Source organism: Bactrocera tryoni, unplaced genomic scaffold, assembly GCF_016617805.1.
Source record: "Bactrocera tryoni isolate S06 unplaced genomic scaffold, CSIRO_BtryS06_freeze2 scaffold_11, whole genome shotgun sequence".
Lineage (NCBI taxonomy): Eukaryota > Metazoa > Arthropoda > Insecta > Diptera > Tephritidae > Bactrocera > Bactrocera tryoni.
The window spans coordinates 15,559,992-15,587,709 of NW_024395824.1; the positions used below are offsets into that span (position 1 = coordinate 15,559,992).

General features: G+C 37.0%; 1 protein-coding gene across 5 annotated transcripts in view; it reads left to right on the plus strand.

Moving 5' to 3' along the window:
* Positions 1–20,763: 20,763 nt before the first annotated feature.
* The window catches only part of LOC120779662, a 58,570-nt gene continuing 51,615 nt past the window's right edge, over positions 20,764–27,718 (plus strand). For all 5 annotated transcript variants that reach the window (XM_040112021.1, XM_040112018.1, XM_040112019.1 and 2 more), the window contains exon 1: positions 20,764–20,968. The gene's annotated coding sequence lies outside the window, so the exon portion shown is untranslated. The remainder of the gene's footprint in view (positions 20,969–27,718) is intronic.

The window sequence follows — 27,718 nt, forward strand, 5'->3', positions numbered from 1 at the left end:
TTTTCATCACTTCGTTTAATACTGGAGCTTTCTCTACATCAGGAATTTCCGCAGAAATGATTTCATCAATTTGATCTTTGTTTGTACGTCTGGTTAGTGGCATTGTTAAAAACGAAAATCCAACTGAAAATAAAATGATCTCATATTTTTTCTGTTTAACCATGAATACCAAATTGTAATATTGTGTAGTCAGCAAAAGTTACCAAAAATCGATATAAGGTGAATTTAACTTACCGTGATTAATAAACACTTATTAGCAAACAAAACACTTCTTAGTCTTTAAAACAAAACGAACTTTATCAAAAACTTAATAAAATTTACATGAAAACAGATTACCACAATTTTTTTTTAATTGAATGACGTTGACATTTAAATTGAATTACGTTTACATTTGTTACGCGCGTTTTTTAAAATATGCAAAATGAAATGTATATTTTTCAATCATTCTGAGAGATTTTCTTAATATTTATTTCCATAAGAACCTTGTACAGAGTATTAGAAAACTACAAAAAACAATCAGCCAAACCGGTTCAGCCATTCACGCGTGATGCCGTAACAACGCATTCGTTGTCCTGCGTGATATTATGTGTTTTGAAATGAAAAAAAAGTTGAATTTACGTTGTGTTAAAAATCATTTATTTTCGATTTTTTCCGGTGCGTAAATGTACAGAGAAGATGGGGAACTCGGGAACTCGGGAACTCGGGACTAACAAACAAACAATCATTTTTACTTATATATGTATGTATGAATATACAAAATAAAACGTTTGTATGGGAAAAAGAAAAGGGCTGTTTTTAGGGGTTTTAAGAACCTTCTCCTAATAATAACAAATACAACAAAAAAAAAATCAGCCAAATCGGATCAGCCATTCACGCGTGATGCCGTGACAACGAAAACGGTTTAATTTTTATATATAAGATTAATTTCTTTTATATAGAGTAAACGTGAAAGCTTAACAAGGAGAAAAAGGTAAACATTGTGAAATGAATGTCGTGTGTGTAACTAAAATTTTTAATATTACAGAAATCATTTGGAGCATTTGGATGCGTATAACAAAGACGCACCATTAAATTAGCCGCATCACCGGTGACTTGGAGGACGAGCATTACGTGGAGCTCGCTATTAGTTTATATCAAATTTATCAAATAAATAATATAAATAAAAAATAAAAAAAAACTGAATTTTATTTAAAAGAATTGAATTTGCTAGAAGTTACAAATGGGTAACTAATAATCTTGTTACTGCTTATTCCTAGTAACATGTTTATATGTTATAGGTAACAAACTGATAACGAAAATAATAACACTAACAGATATTCGGGTAACAAATATTTTTTGTTATCCATAACACATAGGTAAGCTATGCGCTAACAAAAGAATTTGTTACCCGTAACATACTGTGAAGAGATTTGCTAACAAATGTATGTATTCTGTTAGAACAAGGCAGCATGCGATATTTGCCATTGGTTAGAGCGAGATAACCATTGAACATTAAATAGCTATGTGTTAATTTTTTCCCACTCTCTGAACAAAAGTAACAAATATTTTAACGAATGCAAAAGTGAACAATAACAAGTCGCTTACACAATTGCTACAAGCTACCCGTCTTGCAGGGTACGGTTATTTTCCAATTGGAAAAGTGTTATGCACAGCGTGTAAGCACATAAAAAAAAGGGTTACCAGCACAAATAAGTTTAATTAAATTACAAATTTACGAATGAAAACTTAAATTAAACGTAAAACATTGTGTTCGAAATTGAACATGTTCGTTTTCTTAAATAAGATAAGTTAAGAAATTTGTAATATTTAAGATCATGAAAACATATGGGCCATTCCATCAATTGGTGATGGATTTGTACCACACACAAAAAAATGACAATTTCTTTTATTTTTTAACGACCTCAAAATTGAGTGAAAAAATTTTACAGTTATCCAATTTTATGTAAAAAAATCTCAGCTTTCTGATAAATATATTTTCCGCATATTTTTATGAATGAAGACACTGATTTCTTCATTAATTCAAGTCTGAGAATACAATTTACATGTTTACCTCCTTCACACAACCTTCTAAGCAAACAGACTGCGTCGTATAGCGACAACTTTGCATTTTTTTTTGCTGTTCATGGGATCAGAGTCCCATACTTTTGAACACTGATTCTTATGTAAAATTTAACGAGGAATCGAATGGGAAAGTCAATTTTGAAAAAAAAGTTGGGGAAAAAGCACAAAAAATGGGATTTTTGAAAAAAGTTGTTTTTTTTTTTGGATTTTGAGCGACAACATTGAATTTGTTTTGCTGTTTATGGGATCAGAGTCCCATATTTTTAAATACTGATTCTTATGTAAAATTGAATAAGGAATCGAATGAAAAAGTCAATTTTGAAAAAAAAAATTGGGGGAAAAGCACAAAAAACGGAATTTTTGGAAAAAAAACGTTTTTTTTTGGATTTTTTAAGTTTTTTTTTGGATTTTTAAAATATTTTTATCAGAAAGCTGAGATTTTTTTACATAAAATTGGAGAACTGCAAAATTTTTTTCTCTCAATTTCGAGGTCGTTAAAAATAAAAGAAATAGTCATTTTTTTGTTTGATCTCAATTTGAATTGCGCGCCAAAAAACAATGGAGCAACTTTGACCACTAAAAAGTTTACAGATATTCTTATTTTGGTCTTTATTATGATATTCTAAAGTTTCGTCAAAATCGGAGAACCACGGGTACAAAACCATGTCGCCAATTGATGGAATGGCCCATATACAGTCCACTAATTTTAGATAATCATTTTTTTCCCTCGGCAATATGTTCAAAAATCATTAAACATGCTTACTTATCAGCAAAGCCGAAATTATACTAAATATAAATATCTATTTATATATTAATATACATACATACATATATACATAATGCATTTAGATGCAACGCACATCTAATAATAATAAAAATACATGGGTAGACACAAGTCATAAATTTACAAAAGAGATAACATTAAACACACACAGACACATGTATTAAATTGTACACTTGAAAACAACCCCATGTCAAGCAGCAATAAACAATACGAGTATGCTGCAATACACGCATACATACAGTCCACTAATATTAATTATCTATGTACGAGGTGTGTTCAAAAAGTTTCGCGAATTTTGAATTTTCGCGGGTTACGTATATTCGAATTTCGAATTTTTTGTGGCGTTATGTTGGTACTCATGTCTCTCACTTATGCCGACAAGCTCGGCCATTTTGAATGTTCATTTAATTGTTGACAGCTGCTTTGCTTGCACGTGTTTTTGATCGTCTTCGATTTTTACCTATTCAAAAAAATGAATCAAAGAACCTGTATCAAATTTTGTGTGAAAAACGAAGTTAAGTGCCCGGATGCATTCCGAATGTTGACTGTGGCATACGGAGAAGCTACCTTGGACCGAAGCAACGTTTATCGGTGGTACTAAATGTTCTCAGAAGGCCGAGAAGATGTGAACGACGAAGAGCGTGCCGGACGCCCGAGCACTTCAACAACAGACGAAAAAATTAATGAAGTGGAGAAAATGGTACTGGCCAAACTGAAGAAGCCCATAAAAGGACGACGTTACGCTTTTCTTGATGAGATAAAGGCGGCATCGAAGGAGAAGCTGAAGAAGATAAAAAAAATGATTTTTTGAAGTGCTTCGAAGATTGGAAAAACCGTTGGCACAAGTGTATAATATCTCATGGGGATTACTTTGAAGGGGACAAAATAGATATTCATGAATAAATAAATAATTTTTGAAAAAACACAAAATTCGGGATACTTTTTGAACACACCTCGTATGTTCAAATATAAAATGCATTGTCATGCAAAACAATAGCATTCAACAGACAATAACACAAAAATTACTAAGGATAAGATGTTTGCATATGATAACCCAAGAGTTCTTAGAATACATTTTAGCAACTGTTTGTAAATGTACGCACATTAAAACAAACCCAAGGTCACACAACATAGGTTAAAACAATAGCCAACATACTATACATACATATAAACATACACATATATTTAGTTGTTTAGGATATTTTGAAAAATAGTATATAAGGCTTCCAAATTTAAAAATAAAAACAGAATGAAAGAATCCTCAGCTCAGTGAAGGTCTCTTCATTTTCCCCCACCAGTGGTAAGGAATGATAAATCTTAGTTGAGCTTAAACATATTGCAAGTTAAAAAAAGCAATATATTTTAGCTGATTTATAAAAATACTGGTTTTGACTGTACTGTTTTACATTTATTTTTTTATTGGTCACACATCATTGAAAAACCAGATAAAAAAACTTAAAGACTTTGCAACCCTATGCGAACAGCTGGGTATTATTTCTTCAATTGGAAAACAATCCACAACAAAAGCACCGACTACATTAAGTGCAGACCTTTTCGTTTAACTGAAATTCAGAATTTCAAATTCTACAGCGGTTTATTTGCTAACCGGTGCTGGAACACACAGGTGGAAATTCTCAATTAAATTTAATTTTTATTCGAATTAATTCAAATCTTAATAATTAACATTTTGTTTTACTTCTAATTTACACTTACATAAATAAAACCAAATATATAATCTACAAAATCAGAGAACAGTGAAATTCATTCACATTAAAAATTCAATTACTATTTTTAGCAAAATGCCACTCAAAAAATCTAACCTTAACGCCCGTAGCAAAGAGACTCGATGTGCACGTGTTGAAAGAGCTCATGAATCAGTCGAACAGAGAGCAGAAAGAAATGCAGCTCAAAGAATTCGTACAGCTGAAATTCGTGCACGAGAATCACGAGAACAGCGTGATAATCGTCGACAAGAAAATGCATTGAGAGCCAGGGTGCACATCAACAACACATAATTAATTCAGAGAACAAAACCGAGAAAATCATCGGACCAACCGCGCAGTAACACGTCGATCATTTGTTCGTCTTGCATTTAATTACAAACCAGACATCAATTACTCGGCTGATTCTAAAGTCACTATTGGTGCGATGGACAAAATATGCAATTATTGTCGGGCGTTAAAATTTCACAATGAAATACTCAGCATGTGTTGCGCTTCAGGAAAAACTGTATTGCCACCACTCCCTACTCCACCTGAACTTTTGAAATCCCTTCTTTTTGGCATTTGAAATGAATCAAAATTATTTTTGCGTAAGACACGAGAATTCAATTCGTGCTTCCAAATGACGTCGTTTGGAGTATCCAAAGTTTGTGATTTGTCATCTGATGGTCGTAATTTTGAAACTACATTCAAAAATCAAGGCCAGGTATAGCATAAAATTGGATCATTGATGCCGATGCCAAATGAAGATCCAAAATTTCTTCAGATTTATTTTATGGGCAATTGCGAAGAACGTGTAACAACTCGATGCCATTATAATTTGATTGAACAAGCAGAAGAGAGAGCAATTGTATTGTCGTTAGAATTATTTTGAGAGAGCAATAATCAATTGGTTCAATTGCTTAAAAGAGTGTCACCAACATGCAAGAATATATACAGGATGCAATGACTAATGTACTTCATTACGGTCGTCCAGATTTATTTATAACATTTACGTGTAATCCAAATTGGGAGGAAATCCAATCTTTACTATTGCCAGGTCAATAATCAATACATCGTCGCGATATTACTGCACGAGTGTTTAAACAAAAGTCTTTGATTGATTTTATAACAAAATATTCAGTTTTTGGCAAAACGTGTTGTTGGTTATATTCAATTGAGTGGCAGAAACGAGGCTTACCTCATGCTCACATTTTAATTTGGCTTGAAGATAAAATTCGTCAAGGGAAAATTGATCAAATTATTTCAGCCGAAATTCCAGATTCTTCAATTGATCAAGAATTATTTAATATTGTTACAAGTCATATGATTCATGGACCGTGTTGAGCGTTTAACATGACATCACCCTGCATGGAAAATGGGAAATGTAAGAAAAATTTTTCTAAGAAATTCACAAATGATACCATTACTGATATGGCGGTCATACATATAAAATGAGAACTTCAAAATCTAACCAATTAGAAATTGACAACCAATGGGCAGTACCATACTCACCACTACTCTCCAAAACGTACAAGGCTCATATTAATGTTGAGCTTTGCAGTTCTGTCAAATCCATCAAGTATATTTGCAAGTACGTTCATAAGGGCAGTGATTTGGCCGTATTTGGAGTACAATATATAGACGAAAATGATGAAATAACACGCTACTAAATGGGTAGATATGTACATTAGCAGCAATGAAGCTATCTGGCGCATACTTAGCTTCCCCATACACCATAGAGAACCTGCTATCCAACATCTGGGAGTGCATCTTGAAAATGGACAACGTGTGTATTTCACGGAAGAAAATATTCTCCAAAGAGCATGTGAACTACCAAAAACGACACTAACCGAAATTTTCACTCTTTGTCAAAAAACTGATATGTATGTTCAATTCGCAAAACCACTATTATACATTGATATTCCATGCCATTTTACATGGAACACGCCAGCTAAAAAATGGGAACCACGTAAAAAGGGAGAACGACATCCTTCAGTTGCAGGCATATTTTAATTTTTACTAATTTTTCTATGCTGGAATCTAGTACTACAGATATAAAGTCCATATTTCAAGCCCCGGCGATGTCGATCAGCCTCAACCCATTTGGTGTGTTTCGTCATGGATGCTGAATTTACCGACCGTTGTGCTAAAGATACGTACCGAATTTGCGGTCCTTTATATGGCCACTGCAGTACATGCCGCAAGAAGCTACTCGTCCCGTTCATCCCACTTCTTGGACGCCAGTGATGTCATCCTTTACTCTTAAGTGGGCATCAAGAAGTTGAGAAGCGGCAACTTCCCAATTAGGGGACCGGATACTCCAGGTGCATGTCCTTAAATCGTTATCCTTAATACGCTTGCAGTGATCGTCATGAAAAAGAGGGGTGTCTCATTCGAGAATGTTTTGTCCTTTACCGGGAGAGATGATTCATCTTCTCACCTTATCTCGCCTTCAAACGGATGTTTTTTTGCTATGCAGAGAATATTTAATCTAAAACCGGACGTCGCGAGCTGCTTGAGCTATATGTAAAAGAAAAAGTTTCTGTTCACTTGTGAATGGCCCTCAGAGAACTTTCCTCACTTGCGTGAATTTCTACACAAGGCTTCATCCCCTTTTTCTTTCTTTTGTGATAGGTAAACGTTACTCAAAGAGGGTTGAGAACGCGTTGAAGACAAACCACGTCACGGACGGCCATTTACATCAATTGATTATCAACACGACAATAAAAAAAGAATTGATGCTCGAAAATCAACGATTAAAAGAGAGAGACGAAAGCACGATTGGTTTCAAAATCACTAAGAAAACAGTGTCGCCTTTACGTCTGCGGAACAATGCTTTTCGACCACCACGATCTTATGAAACATATTATTACTGGCGGAGAGTCTTGGATTAATGCTTACGATCTGAAAACAGACGATTAATCGGCCGAGTATCATGGAAAAGGTGACCTGAAGCCGAAAAAAACCCACGTTAAAACAAGTCAAAAACCAAAGCGATGTTGGCAGTTTTCTTCGATTATCAACATGTGGTGCACTGCGAATTCTTTCTGACCGGCAAAACTGTCAACAAGGAATACTATTTGAGTGTTATGCGTCGGTTGCGCGAAGCTATTCGTAAAAAGTGGTTGGAATTATGGGCCAACAGTTCTCGGTTTTTGCACCACGAATGCACCGTCGCATACTACATTGATTCTTCTTGAGTTTCTCTCCAAATTATCCACCAATATCATGCCATGACCACCAGTCAGTCAGTTGAAGACATTAAACGTGAAGCGGTATGCGCATCAAAGGCTATTCGGATAAATGACTTTAACAACTATTAAAAGAATACTTTGTAATATCATATTTTGTTATAAAACATGTCTTGTTTTAAATAGTTTCCATTTATTGGAAATACTGGACACATTTTTTGATCGGGAAGTCGATTGACAGGTGAGTTCAGCCCATGTTTTTATTTAATTTGTTTGTTTCAATTTTCTTCTCTTTGTTGTATCTAAGTTCCCTTTGGTAGTGAGATAAATTTCCCCACAGGTACTAGATTAGTTTCGAATCTTCTTCGTGATGAAATTAACAACAATCAATTTGGTAGATAGAAATACCTAAAATATCGTGATAAAGTATCGGTCGGAACATGTTGTTACTTATGATTTAAACGATTAAGAAAAGGGTGTTTAATAGTAACCATTTTGACGTATGCAGCCAATTATAAAAGAAATAGTCCAATACATAAATATAAGGAAAAGCTATTTCACGAAAAAGTAAAATTGGCAGGAACACAAATAAAATTATAACAAATAAAGAAGGTGCAACTCTCTTGCAACTTGAAGGAGTCAAAGCCTGGGAAATACTTTAAGGTGTTAAACGTCAAACAGAGGATCTATATCCAGGCAACTTTATAAATACATATGCAAGGTGCGTTCCAAAGCAAACAGGACTGTTTGAATCTAGCGCCCCCTGGTGGCGTCCTCTATATGTCGACTGGTGCGTTAGAATCTGCTATCTATATTGATTATCCAGTGAGAATTTCATAACATTTCATAAATTGGAAGTGAAGTTATTGCATTTTAAGTATCAGTCTGTTTGTGTTATCGGTGCGAAACTGAGCTTCAAACAAAGAGCCACCATCACATTTTATTTTAAAATTGGTAAAACTTTTACCGAAACGATTCAATTGGTGAAACAAGTTTATGGCGATGATTGCCTATCCCGTAGCAGAGTGCACGAGTGGTTTCAACGTTTTCAAAGGGGTCGTGAGGACATAAATGACGATCAACATGTGGGTCAATCAAAATCCGTGATCACCGGAAATTCCACCGAAACTGTGCGTGAACTCATCAAAAATCAGCCGAAATCATCTTTAAAATTCATGGAAATGGAATTGAACATCCCCAAAACATGGATTTATCGCATTTTGATTGAACATTTGGGCTTACGGAAGGTGTGTGCACGGTTTGTTCCGCACAAACAGACTGACGACCAAAAACTGCTCAGAATCGAACAACGCTTGTGACTGATTATTTGACCAAAAATCACATTTTAACCATTAACCACTCCCCGTATTCACCTGATATGGCACCTTGCGACTTTACTATTATCCTGCCACATACTAAAAAAGTTTTCCCTGGGATTCATTGAGGTATCTCACATATAATTACCAATTTATATCATATGGAGTAAAGTCAATTGGATGTTCGAAAATCCTGATCTTAGTTATATGAGGGCTAGGGCAAATTTTCGTTAAATTTTACAATTTTCAGCACAAGCTCATACACTGTTATGAGCAAAACATGCTCCTTCGTTTTCATTGAAATAACTCAAATATTGACCGATATATGCGGTATAAAGTCACCTGGAAGATCGGAAGTCCTCAGGAAAATATTGACCCTATTAAATCCATTTTTGACAGAACTACTATTTTAAACATTGACCGATATTTTCGGTCAAAATCTGCATCCCCAGTATATGCACACATACTCGGTACCTAGGAGCTTGAACAGCTTTGTTTGGATTTGGACAATTTTTGGTCATAAGGTGGCATACACTAAAGGCATTATTACAACGAAGTTGTATGCCGTTATATTAGTTGCTTCCTAAACGGGAAGTACTTTTAATACGATTGAACAAAATTTTCATGCCATTGATTTTGGCAAAAGAATTAATTTACAAATAATTGTTTTTTTAATTAAATTTCTAATAAATAGTTTTAAATATTTAAAAATAATATTCAATATTTTGAATGATCAATAATTTTAATTTAGTACGGCTTTTCCAAATCTAAACCACAAAAGAACAATGTTTGGCCTTGAGATTTAATTATCGTCATTGCAAAAGCCAGACGAACTGAAAAGGGTGTCGTAGAATCCTATGGTATCATTGGAATACGTGGCAACAGGACCACTTCACCTTTAAACTTTTTAGCATAACGCCATCTGTTGAATACTTACTCAATCCAATCAATAATTATCGCCATCTGTTAGAATCTTTTGGAGCTAGCAAATAATTGTGACTGTCAAATAATTGACAAATAATTTGCAATAATATAATATTGCGATTATAAATTGAGATGTAAGCTATCCTGTCTCTCAAGTTGGATCAAATTGCTCACGTGTGCAATCAAATTTAAAATCGGTTCAGTAGTTTAGGCGTCCATCGCGGACAAACAACGTGACACGTTATTTTTATATATAAAGATGTAGTGATGGTAAGTAGGCGTAGTTGTAGTCTGATTTTGCCCATTTCCGCACTTTGACATAGGAATATAGAAGAATGCTACAGACTAAGCTCAGCAAAATAGGTCAGTCGGGTCCCGAGATATGGGATTTCACAAAAAAAGTGAGCGGTGCCACGCCGATCGTCACATTTTTACACTTGCTCCCATAAAATCATCTCATAGCATTTAGAAGGTGAAATTTAATGTCTCTGGCATAGTTAGTTATTGATTTACAGTAGTTTTTAACGTGTTTAGTACTTTTCAACAGTACCGTTATGTGGGGAGTGAGCGGGGTTACTTTCCGATTTTATTCATTTTCACACTGTCGGTAGGAGTTCTTATAATAATTCTTCTTCTTCTTAATTGGCGTAGACACCGCTTACGCGATTATAGCCGAGTTAACAACAGCGCGCCAGTCGTTTCTTCTTTTCGCTACGTGGCGCCAATTGGATATTCCAAGCGTAGCCAGGTCCTTCTCCACTTGGTCCTTCCAACGGAGTGGAGGTCTTCCTCTTCCTCTGCTTCCCCCGGTGGGTACAGCGTCGAATACTTTCAGAGCTGGAGTGTTTTCGTCCATTCGGACAACATGACCTAGCCAGCGTAGCCGCTGTCTTTAATTCGCTGAACTATGTCAATGTCGTCGTATATCTCGTACAGCTCATCGTTCCATCGAATGCGATATTCTGCCGTGGCCAACGCGCAAAGGACCATAAATCTTTCGCAGAACTTTTCTCTCGAAAACTCGCAACGTCGACTCATCAATTGTTGTCATCGTTCATGCCTCCGCACCATATAGAAGGACGGGAATTATGAGCGACTTATAGAGTTTGGCTTTTGTTCGTCGAGAGAGGACTTTACTTTTCAATTGCCTACTCAGTCCGAAGTAGCACCTGTTGGCAAGAGCAATCCTGCGTTGGATTTCCAGGCTGACATTGTTGGTGGTGTTAATACTGGTTCCTAAACAGACGAAATTATCTACAACTTCAAAGTTATGACTGTCAACAGTGACGTGAGAGCCAAGTCGCGAGTGCGACGACTGTTTGTTTGATGACAGGAGATATTTCTGTCTTGCCCTCGTTCACTGCCAGACCCATTTTCTGTGCTTCCTTGTCCAGCCTGGAGAAAGCAGAACTAACGGCGCGGGTGTTGAGGCCGATGATATCAATATCATCGGCATACGCCAGCAGCTGTACACTCTTATAGAAGATGGTACCTTCTCTATTTAGTTCTGCAGCTCGAACTATTTTCTCCAGAAGCAGGTTGAAAAAGTCACACGATAGGAATCGCCTTGTCTGAAACCTCGTTTGGTATCGAACGGCTCGGAGAGGTCCTTCCGATTCTGACGGAGCTCTTCGTGTTGCTCAACGTCAGTTTACACAGCCGTATTAGTTTTGCGGGGATACCAAATTCAGACATCGCGGCATAGAGGCAGTTCCTCTTCGTGCTGTCGAAAGCAGCTTTGAAATCGACGAGAAGGTGGTGGTGTGTATCGATTCTCTTTTCACGCGTCTTTTCCAAGATTTGGCGCATGGTGAATATCTGGTCGGTTGTTGATTTTCCACATCTGAAGCCACACTGGTAAGGGCCAATCAGTTTGTTGACGGTGGGCTTTAATCTTTCATACAATACGCTCGATAGAACCTTATATGCGATGTTGAGGAGGCTAATCCCACGGTAGTTGGCGCAGATTTGGGGTCTCCTTTTTTATGGATTGGGCATAGCACACTTAAATTCCAATCGTTGGGCATGCTTGTCCGACCATATTTTACAAAGAAGCTGATGCATGCTCCTTATCAGTTCTTCGCCGCCGTGTTTGAATAGCTCGGCCGGCAATCCATCGGCCCCCGCCGCTTTGTTGTTCTTCAGGCGGGTAATTGCTATTCGAACTTCTTCATGGTCGGGCAATGGAACGTCTGCTCCATCGTCATCGATTGGGGAATCGGGTTCGCCTTCTCCTGGCGTTGTGCGTTCACTGCCATTCAGCAGGCTGGAGAAGTGTTCCTCCATAATTTAAGTATGCTCTGGGCATCGGTCACTAGATCACCTTTGGGGGTTCTACAAGAGTATGCTCCGGTCTTGAAACCTTCTGTAAGCCGCCGCATTTTTTTCGTAGAATTTTCGAGCATTACCCCTGTCGGCCAGCTTATCAAGCTTCTTCGTACTCACGCATTTCGGCCTCTTCTTTTTCTGTCTGCAAATGCGTCTCGCTTCCTCTTCAACTCTCGGTATCTATCCCATCCCGCACGTGTTGTGGTCGATCGTAACGTTGCGAGGTAGGCAGCCTGTTTTTTCTCCGTTGTGACACGGCACTCCTCGTCGTACCAGTTGTTCTTTTTGCACTTTCCGAAACCAATGGTTTCGGATGCAGCTGTACGTAAGGAGTTTGAAATGCCGTCCCACAGTTCCCTTTATACCGAGTTGTTGACGAGTGCTCTCAGAGAGCAGGAGTGCAAGCCGAGTAGAAAATCGTTCGGCTGTCTGTTGTGATTGCAGCTCGACGTCGAACCTTCCTTGTGTTTGTTGACGCGCGTTTTTGCTGCACAGAGGCGGGTGCGAATCTTGGCTGCAACAAGATAGTGGTCCGAGTCGATGTTAGACCTCGGAGCGCACGCACATCTAAAACACTGGAGACGTGTCTTCCGTCTATCACAACATGATCGATCTGGTTGGTAGTTTTTCGATCCGGAGACAGCCAGGTAGCTTGATGAATTTTTTTGTGCTGGAATCTAGTACTACAGATAACCATATTTCGGGCCCCGGCGAAGTCAATCAGCCTCAACCCATTTGGGGATGTTTCGTCGTGGAGGCTGAATTTACCGACCGTAGTGCCAAAGATACCTTCTTTGCCCACCCTGGCGTTAAAGTCGCCAAGCACGATTTTGACATCGTGGCGGGGCAGCTCTCATAAGTGCGTTCCAAGCACTCATAAAAGGCATCTTTGGTCACATCGTCCTTCTCATCCGTCGGGGCGGGCGCAGATCAGCGATATGTTGAAGAACCTCGCTTTGATGCGGATTGTGGCTAGACGTTCATTCACCGGAGTGAATGATAGTACTCGGCGACGGAGTCTCTCTCCCACCACGAATCCCACACCAAACTTGCGCTCCTTTATATGGCCACTGTAGTAAATGTCACAAGGACCTACTCGTCTTTGTCCTTGTCCCGTCCATCGCATTTCTTGGACGGCGGTGATGTCAGCCTTTATTTTCACGAGGACATCAACCAGCTGGGCAGCGGCACCTTCCCAATTAAGGGACCGGACATTCCAGGTGCATGCCCTTAAATCGTAGTCCTTATTTCGTTTGCCGTGGTCGTCATCAAACGGGGGGTCTCTCATCCGAGGCTTGTTGTTACTGTTCATTGGGGTAGGCTTTTTACGTGGCGGGTCCCAAACCCAGCGCACAACCCTATGCAGGGGATGTTTCGCCTTCTCACTTTAGCTCACCTTCGAACGGATGTTCTTAGGCTAACCAGAGGATACTTGGTCAAAGACCGGAAGTCGTGAGCTGCTTGAGTCATATGTAAAAGAATCGTTTCTGGCCACTCCCAAGTGAATGGCGATCAGAGAACTTTCCTCACTTGCGTGAACTTCTACACATGACCCCATCCTCCACGGATCTTATAAAAATTACACTTAGCAAATTTGGTTGTTTTAGCTTTAGTAGTTTAGAAGACACATTAACCATATTAGAAAGCGGAGCCACGCCCACTTGTCCAAAATTTTTTTCTCACAGGTGGGAAAATGGAGTCATGTGTAGAAGTTCACGCAAGTGAGGAGTGGCCAGAAAGGATTCTTTTACATATCAAGTATCCCTTTGAAGGCGAGCTAAAGTGAGAAGGTGAAACATCCCCTCCACAGGGTTATGCGCTGGGTTTGGGACCCGCCACGAAAAAACAGTACCTTGTGATGACGACCATGGCAAACGAATTAATTCCCTTGATTGGGAAGGTGCCGCTGCCCAGCTGGTTGATGTTCTCGTTGGAGTGATATCACCGCCATTCAATAAATGCGATGGACGGGACAAGGACTGAAGCGAGTGGGCCCATTGGCATTTACTACAATGGCCATATAAAGGAGCGCAAGTTCGGTGCGGGATGCATGAGAGAGAGACTCCGTCGCCGAGTACTGTCATTCACTCCGGTGGATGAACATCTAGACACAACACGCATCAAAGCAAAATTCTTGAACATATCGCTGATTTGCGCCGAGGCCCCGACGAAAGAAAAGGGCGATGTGACCAAAGATGCCTTCAATGAGCGAGTTAGCGACGCTGAAGATAGCTTAAGTAAATTTCACACTTAACCTACACAAACAATAAATTTCCCGCATTCTAAACACAACAGACAGAATTCCATAACGAAAAACCGATAAGAATAATAAAACTATCTTTGTTCTAACGAGTAAGCAAACATTCCCATAAGTATAATTAGCACTAAGGTAATAAAATGTAGTCAGTAAGAAATTATGCATAAGAAAGGCAACACGAAAATAAGTGTACTGCCCAAATAAATATAATTTCTTTTACTCGCGACAAACAACAGTTTGTTAAATAGCGCTTGAAGCGCACCTATGCGAGCTGCCCCCGCCACGATATCAAAATCGTGCTTGGCGACTTTAACGCCAGGGTGGGCAAAGAAGGTATCTTTGGCACTACGGTCGATAAATTCAGCCTGCACGACGAAACATCCCCACGTCTCCAGTGTTTTAGATGTGCGTGCACTCCGAAGTACACCGACTCGGACCACTATCTTGTTGCAGCCAATATTCGCACCCGCCCCTGTGCAGCAAAACACGCAGGATAACAAACACAATAAAGTTTCGACGTCGAGAAGCTGCAACCACAACAGACAGCAGAAAGATTTTCTACTCGGCTTGCACTCCTGCTCTCTGAGAGCACTCGTATAAGGGAACTGTTGGACGGCATTTCAAACTCCTTACGTACAGCTGCAACGGAAACCATTGGTTTTCGGAAAGTGCAAAAGAACAGCTGGTACGACGAGGAGTGCCGTGTCGCAGCGGAGAGAAAACAGGCTGCCTACCTCGCAACGTTACGATGGACCACAACACGGGATGGGATAGATACCGAGAGTTGAAAAGGGAAGCGAGACGCATTTGCAGACAGAAGATGAAAGAGGCCGAAATGCGTGAGTACGAAGAGCTTGATAAGCTGGCCGACAGGGGTAATGCTCGAAAATTCTACGAAAAAATGCGGCGGCTTACAGAAGGTTTCAAGGCCGTAGCATACTCTTGTAGAACCCCCTAAGGTGATTTAGTCACTGATGCCCAGAGCATAGTTAAATTATGGAGGGAATACTTTCCCAGCCTGCTGAATTGCAGTGAACGCACAACACCAGGAGAAGGAGAACCCGATTCCCCAATCGATGACGATGGAGCAGACATTCCATTGTCCGACCATGAAGAAGTTCAAATAGCAATTGCCCGCCTGAAGAACAACAAAGCGGCAGGGGCCGACATATTGCCGGCCGAGCTATTCAAACACGGAGGAGAAGAACTGATAAGGAGCATGCATCAGCTTCTTTGTAAAATATGGTCGGACGAAAGCATGCCCAACGATTGGAATTTAAGTGTGCTATGCCCAATCCATAAAAAAGGAGACCCCACAATCTGCGCCAACTACCGTGGGATTAGTCTCCTCAACATCGCATATAAGGTTCTATCGAGCGTATTGTGTGAAAGATTAAAGCCCACCGTCAACAAACTGATTGGACCTTATCAGTGTGGCTTTAGACCGAGAAAATCAACAACCGACCAGATATTCACCATGTGCCAAGTCTTGGAAAAGACCCGTGAAAGAAGAATCGACACACACTACCTCTTCGTCGACTTCAAAGCTGCTTTCGACAGCACGAAAAGGAGCTGCCTTTATGCCGCAATGTCTGAATTTGGTATCCCCGCAAAACTTATACGGCTGCGTAAGCTGACGTTGAGCAACACCAAAAGCTCCGTCAGAATCGGGAAGGACCTCCCCGAGCCGTTCGATACCAAACGAGGTTTCAGACAAGGCGATTCCCTATCGTGTGACTTCTTCAACCTGCTTCTGGAGAAAATAGTTCGAGCTGCAGAACTAAATAGAGAAGGTACCATCTTCTATAAGAGTATACAGCTGCTGGCGTATGCCGATGATATTGATATCATCGGCCTCAACACCCGCGCCGTTAGTTCTGCTTTCTCCAGTCTGGACAAGGAAGCGAAACAAATGAGTCTAGCAGTGAACGAGGGCAAGACGAAATATCTCCTGTCATCAAACAAACAGTCGTCGCACTCGCGACTTGGCACTCACCTCACTGTTGACAGTCATAACGTTGAAATCGTAGATAATTTTGTCTATCTTGGAACCAGCGTAAACACCACCAACAATGTCAGTCTAGAAATCCAACGCAGGATAACTCTTGCCAACAGGTGCTCCTTCGGACTGAGTAGGCAATTGAGAAGCAAAGTCCTCTGTCGACAAACAAAACCAAACGCTATAAGTCACTCATAATTCCCGTCCTGCTATACGGTGCAGAGGCTTGGACGATGTCAACAACTGATGAGTCGATGTTGCGAGTTTTCGAGAGAAAAGTTCTGCGAAAGATTGATGGTCCTTTGCGCGTTGGCTACGGCGAATATCGCATTCGATGGAACGATGAGCTGTACGAGATATCCGGCGACATTGACATAGTTCAGCGAATTAAAAGACAGCGGCCACGCTGGCTAGGTCATGTTGTCCAAATGGACGAAAACACTCCAGCTCTGAAAGTATTCGGCGCTGTACCCGCAGAGGTAAGCAGAGGAAGAGGAAGACCTCCATTCCGTTGGAAGGACCAGGTGGAGGAGGACCTGGCTATGCTTGGAATATTCAATTGGCGCCACGTAGCGAAAAGAAGAAACGACTGGCGCACTGTTGTTAACTCGGCTATAATTGCGTAAGCGGTGTCCACGCCAGTAAAGAAGAAGAGGAAAGTGCCCCTTGCTACTGCGTTATAGTCTGCCAAATTACACTTTTACCTGTATATCTTAATTAATTACGCCCATCTACTTAATCTTTTTTTAATGAGAAACCCGCATACCAACTTTCATCAAGATATCTCAATTTTTAGTCAAGTTACAACTTGCGCGGACGGACGGACGAACAGGCAGAGAGTCAAAAGGATATCAACTTGTCTCGTAATCCTGATCTTTTATATATATATATATAGCCTGTATCTGTCTGGATTAGTTTTAGGTGGTACGTACAACCGTTAGGTGAACAAAGCTGTAAGCCTATACATTATAATACTCTGTAGCAACAGGTTGCAAGAGTATAAAAAGCAAAGTTATTAAAAATTGCGAATATACAGCAATAAATTTTGTTTTAACTACTTTAGTATTTAGTTAGCGAAATCAAAACTCGTAGTTGCATAGATTCCACTAACTCTCTCTTCTTTTTGCAGGCCTTCTATTAGCAGACTTTCGTTTCAAGTTATTCAATCTTTTTTTAATAATGGACCATAAGTTCTGTATTGGGTTCCTATAAGGCTCTGTGGAGGTGCTTATAGAGAGAATGAACAAGTGTTCAAAGTCTAGTATTGAAGCAGCATGTTTGGGGTCATTATACTGTTGGAATAGACATTGACTTCCCAAACCAAGTTTATCTGCAATCAGACTCAAATTCGCTTTCAAAACATCAGTACACGAGTATTTATTAGGGCTTATAATTTTAGCTGCAGCAAAACTGTGCTTAAAAAATAAGAGGAATTCGTTGGTTGGGAGAGTCCTATACTCGAAACTTTTCATTATGTTGACATACTTGCTCCCGAAGTACGATATTTTTTCAGCTGCGTTCATTGCTTACTATATCTTTAGCAACCGTTAAGTTTAAACGTACTTTAATGAGCTTGACGATTTTTTTGTGGAAAGAAATGGATCAAAGTGTTTGGTCGTGAATTCTTGGACAAGAACAATAATGTAACCATGCCCCAGCCTTCATATTCGCCAGACATGGCTCCATGTGACTTTGTTATGAATGAATGATTATTTTTTAGAATCTCGTTAGACAATTGCTCTTATTGATATTAGGCTTCTATTGTACTTTTACATATTTACACCTTTAACATTATAATTTCGTACTAACAATTTGAATAGACAACCAATGCCGATACTTTACATACATCTTTTACATTATACTTTAAGGAACCCGTTTAAATTAAAAGTTTAAATAAACAGCTGAAGCCGATACTTCTGGCAGAACTGATATAAATATAGGGTAGGCGATATAGATGTCGTTGCAGTATATCTCCAGTGCTACCAATCACTTTGTGTACCATATAGTGTTAGAAAGGTGAGATTTTAAACTTCATTTAACCAAAAACAAATTAAATTCGGGGAAGTCGAAAAAAAGTTACAGCTGTTCAAAAATGATGAAGGAATTCACTATGTTTTGAAATTTTTGTATAAAAAGGGAAGAACGTCACGCAAGCCACCAATGAAATTTGTGGAGTTTATGGAGACGATTCTACATATAGTACATCAGTTCGTGTAGCACAACAATGGTTCGCTCGCTTCCGTTCTGGAAATTTCGAAATTTCGATTTACACTTATGAGAGATTTACACTGATAGAATAATGTTTCTAGCAGAAAAATGGCAAAAAGTGATTGACCTAAATGGTACATATTTGTTTATTTATTTATTAGCATAAAAAAAATAAAGTTTGATTAGAAATACCAAAAAACTTTTTCGACTACCCAATATTGCAACTACGAAAGCCTGCTCTTAACAGATCTTAATATTGATTGCGATCAAAATCACACCAATATATACACAATACTAGGGGATCCAGTCACGCGTTGCAGTGGTATACATCTTACACTATTATTCATATAATAAACTATTCAATATAGTGAAAATACAGGTATAAGAATCCAAGGGATTGTACATGAGGTTTAATTTTGAATACATATGTCCATACAAATAAATTTCGTTGGAAAAAATAACGAGTTTAAAGCTGCTTTCTCAATGTTTGGTTACCAGCCTTTCTATCCAGTTAATAGAGTTGTCCGCTAAATAGAGCGTAAATTTAATAGAACTTTCAACGTATTTTTTATCTATGAATTGTTTTTAAAATACCATCTTCTAAGTTGGTTCGTACTGGACACTGTGTGCTAAATTTTACTAAAATCGGTGACACGTACTTTTTATATATAAAGATATGTATGTACCATATACATAGCTTCAAATACATGTGTACGAGTTAATTCACCATGTTTAAGCAAATTTTGTTTTCAGCCCTGTCTATCCACTATTACATCTGCACTAATTAATTATTTTCTAATATGCTATGCTATGCTATGCTCTCTGATGCTGTGATGATAGTTGCATTCTTGCATAGAATATTTGTGATGGTGTTTGACTGTTGACAGGCTTCTAATATATTTCAATTGTACTAGTATGCGGACACAAATGTTTATAAATATTTTATGTATGTATTCTGCACAAATAGTAGTTTTTGAATACTATAAACTTTTCTTGAAATGCTGAACCCACGATGACTGAAGTAAAAAAAAAAATTCCCCTCCAATGTGCTTCTAGTTAGCTTTTTATGCTTCTTTTATTTTGTATTTTACTGTGGCGGATGACTTCTTGCTTTTTCTCTGGCACTTTTTACTTGTGTTTGCTTTGGATTATTTTGTATTTTTTATGATTTTATTTAGCATTAGTATTTGCGGACATGTCCAACGCGGACATATAATTATTAATTTCTAATTCTGAAATGCTTGCAGTACTCGTATACGTGAACTTATAGGTAGAAAATTATGGTAAATGAAACGAGCTGAGTTAAAGCGGATACGTTACTAAATACTCGAAATAAATAACGTAAAAACCAATTCTTTCATTACATTTTAGGGTTAATTTTGTAATATTTGCGGTGAAAAGATGTTAATTGAGCTAAAAAAAAAAATTTTCATCGAAACTGTATTACTTAAAAACAATATTCAATATCTATATTAATGCCAGCGTGCTTTTTAGTTGATATAGTGACTAAACATGCTCAAAATAATACATATGCTTTATGTACTTTGCTTCAAATCAATTCTATAATCTTATGCTTTACGGCTGCTACATCTAGCTAACGAAGTGATTATTATAAATTGAGTGATTTCTTATTTAAACAAAATTATTTATTTACACGAATTTAACACACATTTTGTTAAGAACTCTACAAAGAAATTTATGGGTACAATAAATAAGTACATAGAATATTGAACAAATATGAAGAGCTTATATTCGCAGATTGTGGCAGTAATGTATTTTACCGCGAAACTCGCATTTACGTATATATCGGGTTAAAATATTAGTTTTACCATTGAATACGATAAATTTTAAGTTCAAAATGGTCAAAAGTGTAGCAGCGAATATACGAGTATGAGTATAAATGCCGTGTGTAACAGATTTTGTTTCTTTGACGACAACTGCAACAACTTATACTTATATAAATATCCATGTACATTGTGTATATATGTGTATGAACTAAAAATATATATAAGTAATATTAAATATGTATGCCTGTGTCGGCTCAATAGTGCTGATATGATGATAATATCTCAAACAGTTATGGTAAAGCACAAATAACTCACATATTTCATCTCTGGTCAATAATCGAGTATCAAATGGCTGAAAAATTAATATGCAAACTACAAAAATCATAATACCTACAAATTTATTTAAAAAGGTAAGTAAGCCGTAAATTATTAAATGGTAAATCCAATATATGATTTGTATATACATAATAGCATTGTAAGAGATATTCTCCCAAAGACCGAAATAACGAAAAAGTAAAGAAATTGAAAACCAGCAGAATATATCAAATGTTGCTTTTCACAATCACTTAAATTTTAATCAATCAATAGAAATTTTATTTTCTCAATTCAAATTTTTCTTTAAATCAGCCAAAAATGTTTATGCCAAACCTTTTCGGCATTTCTACTGACTACTATTCAGAATGCGAAAACACTACAAATGCGTAAGAAACATTAAATTTTGAACCCGTATGGACGTGGCGTGTAACGGAAAGTTACAATTTCGCGGGCTTGGAGATTCTAATTGACATTTTTTTTATTATGTTGATATATGTACATGCCTCTGAAGTACGATAATAATCTTCAGCTGAATTCATTTCTTTCTTTGGCTGCAGCAGCCGCTAAGGTTATATGTATGTGTTTTTATGAGTTGGAGATTTTCGTTTGTTAAAAGCTCACTCTTCCTTTCTTGTTTGTTGGAAAAAACAATACTGTAATGATGCACCAGTTCTTGTATTTGCCCGACATGGCTCGGTGTCACTTTTTCTTATTTCTAACAAAACTAAATCGAACCTTAAGCCTTAAAACGACGGCCTTGTTTTTCTAGATAGATGAAAAGAGCAAAAGGCTACCCCAAAAATCGCCTTTGAGAAGGGTTTCGACGATTGGAAGAAGCACTAGCGTAAGCGCATAATATCGAATGTGGATTATTTTGAAGGCAGCAACTTTAATGTAGACAAGTGAATACATATTTATTTAAAAAAAATCCAGTTATTTCTTGAACACACCGCGTACAACCACACCTCCTTCCCATATAACATAATTTGTAATTCCATATTCATTCAGTTTGCAATATTCGAATCAAAATGCAAAAAAAATATATCGAAACAAAATTGTGCAAAAATAATGTCTTTAAGGTAAGCCATCAAGTTGTCAAAATCAGACCATAATTATTAAGCCCTAGGTACCAAAGATGTGGACCTCAGTGCCTGTGGTTGACTATATATTGAAAATATGAGTCAGTGTATGAGATATTAATATTATTATATATATTTATGTAGTATATGAAATTCGGAGAGAATCTTCCCTAGGCCCCACATACCCAATTGGTCAACATGTGTGATGAATGAATATAAATGAAATTGGTGTAGATCTTGGTCCACACATCGTATCCCTAATGTAATCAATTCCGATCTTCTTAATATATTAAACTTAGCCCCTTGGTTGAGGTTATGTGATACATATCTCATTTGAGGATAATTTTAATACAATTTTAAAATATTGTAATAGTAATAAAACCAATTTAATCTATAGCATATAATACAACTTAATAAAATACCAAATTTAGTTGTAATCCATTCATGATTTCGTCCAATAATGAATGTTGAATTTTTTCGCAGCATTATCTCTATAAAGTTCCGGCTTTGATCCTTGCAAGTTGCGAGAGTACAACCTGTTCGGTTACACTCGAATTAACACTTTGCTTATTTGTTTTTTTTACATAATGAATTGAACATTTGACTAATGTTTGTGAGAACCTAAAGTGCATTTTAAGCCCCAATCCTTAAATTTCTTACCCAGATATAGATATATTCAGTTTTTTACTAATTATATTTTAGGAGTGTGGCAATACCAATATAACACCAACCTCCTTACAGTTCCAAAGAAGACGTCTGCCAAGTTTCGTCAAGACACAATGATTTCATTTGTCTTGTTATACTCGTTATGTTTTTTATTTACCTAGATTATATTAGAGTATAAAAATACAGTTTAGAACCTTTTTATTTTATTTAATATTTTATAGTTAAATTGTTTGAAGTATGGCAGCATCTTGTGATTTCGCTACCAAGTTTACTCCGAAATTCTGCAGAATATATAATATTCAAAACTGATAAAATTCTGAAGAAATTACAAGAAAGGCTTTCTGTTAAATGTAATTCAGGTATTTAAAAAATGTCTAGATATAAGTCCAATTTTGGATATATTGGAGGCCACAATTAATTAAACTATTATTGATGCTGAAAGATTTTCTTTCTTTTATTTTTAAATTTCTTTTCACTAAACATTACAAATATAAGGAAATACAAAAAACCTGTCGTAATCTGTCATCATATGATGAACTCATCAACATCGAAGCCTTTCTTTCCTCACTTTTAAATCCAGGTGGAACCAATCTGCTTTTTCTGACTATTAGGGGACTCACACAACTTGTTATAACGCATCATAAAATCTTAAATCTTTACACTTGTTTAAAAAAATTTTTGTTGGATTCCATAAAAAATGAATTTACTCAATTACAACTCTCAACGCTATGTAAGTATTTGGATCCTTATAACTTACAAGGTGTGTTCCAAAGGTCTTTAATATATATATATATAAATAGAACAAATATTTTTTCGGCAAAATCAATTAATTTTATTCAAAATAGTCTCTTTTTGCTTCAACACAGATTTTTGCACGATCCAAAAACATGTCGAACGAGTGCGGTGCAAGCCTTTTGAATGACCTCTACGTCTGCATAACGCTTTCCTTTCATGGGCAAATGCATTTTTCCGAACGTAAAAAAGTCGCACGGTGCCATATCAGGTGAATACGAGGTTAAGGGTTAAAATGTGATTTTTGGTCAAATAATCGGTCACAAGCGTTGTTGGATTCTGAGCAGTTTATGGTCGTCAGTCAATTTGTGCGGAACAAACCGTGCACACACCTTTCGTAAGCCCAAATGTTCGGTAAAAATGCGATAAATCGATGTTTTGGAGAGGTTCAATTCCATTTCCATGAATTTCAATGATGATTTAGACTGATTTTTTATGAATTCACGCACAGTTTCGGTGGAATTTCCGGTGATCACGGATTTTGATTGACCCACATGTTGATCGTCATTTATGTCCTCACGACCACTTTGAAAACGTTGAAACCACTCGTGCACTCTGCTACTGGATAGGCAATCATCGCCATAAACTTGTTTCACCAATTACATCGTTTCGATAAAAGTTTTACCATTTTTAAAATAAAATGTGATGGTGGCTTTTTGTTTGAAGCTCATTTTCGCACCGATAACACAAACAGACTGATACTTAAAACACAATAACTTCACTTTAAATCCATGAAATACCATAAAATTCTCACTGGACAATAGCAGATTTTAACGCACCAGTCGACATATAGTTGACGCCACTAGGGGGTACTAGATTCAAACTTTAGAATGCCCCATGTATAACTTTATGAGATTTAAATTTTGTATTGTCCTAGAGTTTGAAAATTCACACAAATGAGCTGTATCAAACTGTTATAAATAGGCATAATAACCTTGAAATAATATCTCCTGGTAAGCCGACATATTGGCCTAGTGATCGTAAGAAAATACCAGACTTAATTCATTTTGCTGTAATCAAAAATATAGATAAATCGCACATAACAGCTGATACATGTACTGATCTATCTTCTGATCACTCTCCTGTACTAATAAAGTTATGTGAACACCCCATATTCGTTAATCCAGTAGTGGGTCTAACTTCTTATAAAACGAATTGGCTAAAATATAAAAAATACGTCAGTAGCCACATTAATATTGAGTACAAAATAAAAACAGGAAGAGATATTGACGAAAGTATAAGAGAAGTCAATGATATAATAGCCTTCGCAGCTGTCTTAGCAACACCAAACAAAAGCTATAATCCGCTTGGTTTCAGAAAAATCTCTAATAAAGAAATAGAAATGCTTGGAAATGAAAAAAGGCGTGCAAGACGTGAATGACAGATAAATCGCTCCCCTTCCACTCAGCTTCAATTGAAAGCTGCTGTATGTAAATTTAAAAAAGCGCTCAAACGTGAGGAAGAATTGAACACCGAAATGTATATAAAGAAGCTGTGTACAAATTCAAACAAGCAAAATTTCCTTTGGAAAGCCCAAAAGTCCATGAAGCCACCAACTGACTCCAACATGCCAATACGAGGAAAAGGCTAATTGTTTTGCAAATCACCTAGAAAAGGTATTTCAACCCAATTTGCCAAAGAACAACTTTAGTCTGTCAATCTTACCCAACATAGCTAAAGAGTCGCTCGAGTCTTTTAAGACTTCACCTTCTGAAATTATTGGTATCATCAAAGAACTTAATCCAAAAAAGGCGCCGGTACATGATAATATTTCCCCAAAAATGCTAATTGAGTTACCAATTATTGCTGTAGAGGTGCTCTCTTTGCTCTTCAATGTAATTCTTAGTTTCGGATACTATCCAATTTCGTGGAAAAAGTCGCAGATTATCTTGATAGATAAACGTGGCAAAGACTTAACACAGCCGTCTTCGTACAGACCAATCAGTCTTCTACCCTGTCTTTCAAAAGTACTTGAAAAAGGATTACTATCAAAGATGTCTCCTTTCCTCCATGAAAATAATACAATACCAATGCATCAATTCGGTTTTCGTGCGAAACATGGCACAATAGAGCAAGTAAATAGAATTACTAACGAGATAAGGAAAGCATTTGAGCACAGGGAGTACTGTTCAGCAATATTTCTAGATGTAGCTCAGGCGTTTGATAAGGTGTGGCACGAAGGTCTCTTATACAAGATTAAAAAAACTCTACCTTTAGAATTGTATAAAACATTGGAGTCTTATTTAAAAAATAGAAAATTTATGGTAAAAGTGGGAGATTTCATATCTGATGAACGACAGATAAGGGCTGGTGTACCCCAGGGCAGCGTTTTAGGCCCAACACTATACATCATATATACAGCAGATCTCCCAACAACTAATAATGTATTAACTTCCACTTTTGCGGACGACACAGCTATAGTGAGCCGTAACAAATACCACATTTTAGCATCAAGAATATTAGCGGAGCATTTAAGTTCTGCCGAAGAATGGCTAGCGAACTGGCGTATAAATGTGAATGAACAGAAGTGTAAGCATATTACATTTTCGCTAAGACCAAAGATGTGCCCGGAAGTAAAAAAAACAATATTTTAGTACCCCAAGCGAATGAAGTAGCTTATTTTGGGATTCACCTGGATCGAAGGCTCACGTGGCGAAAACATATAAATTGTAAAATAAAATGCATGAAGTTAAGAGCAGGAAATTTAAATTGGCTTCTAAGCAAAAATTCTAAACTTAGTCTAGGCAACAAAGTCCTGCTGTACAATGCAATCATGAAACCGATTTGGATGTATGGCATTCAACTGTGTGGTACGACCTGTGCAACTAAAATTGATATAATACAAAGGTTCCAATCAAAAATGAAACAAAAAAGAACAATCACGTGTGCACCATGGTACGAGTACATGCGTAACGAAAATATCCATAAAGATCTTGGTATTCCATTGGTAAAGAAAGAAGTAGATGATAGCAGAATTAAATATATATCTAAACTCCGAGATCACCCAAACCCTTTGGCTAATGCTTTGGTACATTCCTGCGATCAAACACGACTTAAAAGAAGAGATATGCCTGCGTATTAAAGAGCGACGTGTCACCAAAACAGCTCAGTCACTTGCTTGAGTCTGTCTAGTTTTTAAATAGATTTGAGGTTTTATTACTTAGTGTTAGGCTTTAAGAAAAAGCAGATTCAATAAGTACATACAATAATTTTGAAAAAAAAAGGTATTTAGAAACATCCAAATTATTAACATATATATATTTTTTTTTTGTTTTTTAGAGCTGTGTAATTTCACAATACAAGGTTTTGAAATGGGACTAGAGATATAAATCATTTTCTTGAGAGATTCCAGTTCAGGTGAATAAAACATGAAAATGTATTTTTATCGCGATGTGCATCTCATTTGAATTATTGCCTTATTGTGCGGGATGGAATTTCTGCGTGATAAAATGTTCTAAATTTTATATTATAAGTACTTATTAGTGGCGTGGTCTTCTTATGTTATACTGGAAGTGCATACTTATTTTCACTTATTTTGGAGACGAGGAGAACCAAAAGAAATAATATTTAATTTTCCTCTTTAACGCCAATGATTCGGCAAATAAAATTAATGAAGTTATTTTGATAAGACACGAATGACTGAAATCCCACATTTGTAAGAATAATATTGACTAATAAGTTTTGCGTTTTTCTTTACTCGCGGTGAACTGCGAGAAAACACGTATACCATTGCGGTGCAAATTTTTCAAATTTTTATGATCATTTCGAAGAGCTGATGTTTATTCTGCATTAAGTATGGACTGAAGCGTGATTTATTAAAGGAAGAAAATTCCAGATAATTATATTTTCAGAATTCAATCATAAAGGGGAGCTTTATGAGTTGTACCCATGTGTTAGTAGGTACAACAAAAAAAACAAGCCGGCAAATGAGATTATTGCTGTTTTTTTGAAAACGTATTTAAAATTTAGCACCTCATGCAATTATTATTAATTATTTAAGTTTTTGGGCCGTTAAGACTTTTTCTATATGCCGTCATATATTTGCATTAATGCTGAATTCCAAAATTATTTGAGAACGTGCTGCAGTCGAAAATTGTACAGTTTACCAATCTCAGCGCAAGGAAAATCACGATTTTTTGCTTATCCTCAAACAGTCACCAAATTAATATAAATAAGTGCAAAACGTTAAAAAGATTTTAGCTTCAACACACTTTTACATTCTGCTATTTAAATATGTATAAGTACAATTGTTATAACTTTTCTCTCGCCGTCAAATAATGATTGTTTAATACTATGCTTTTCCTTCTC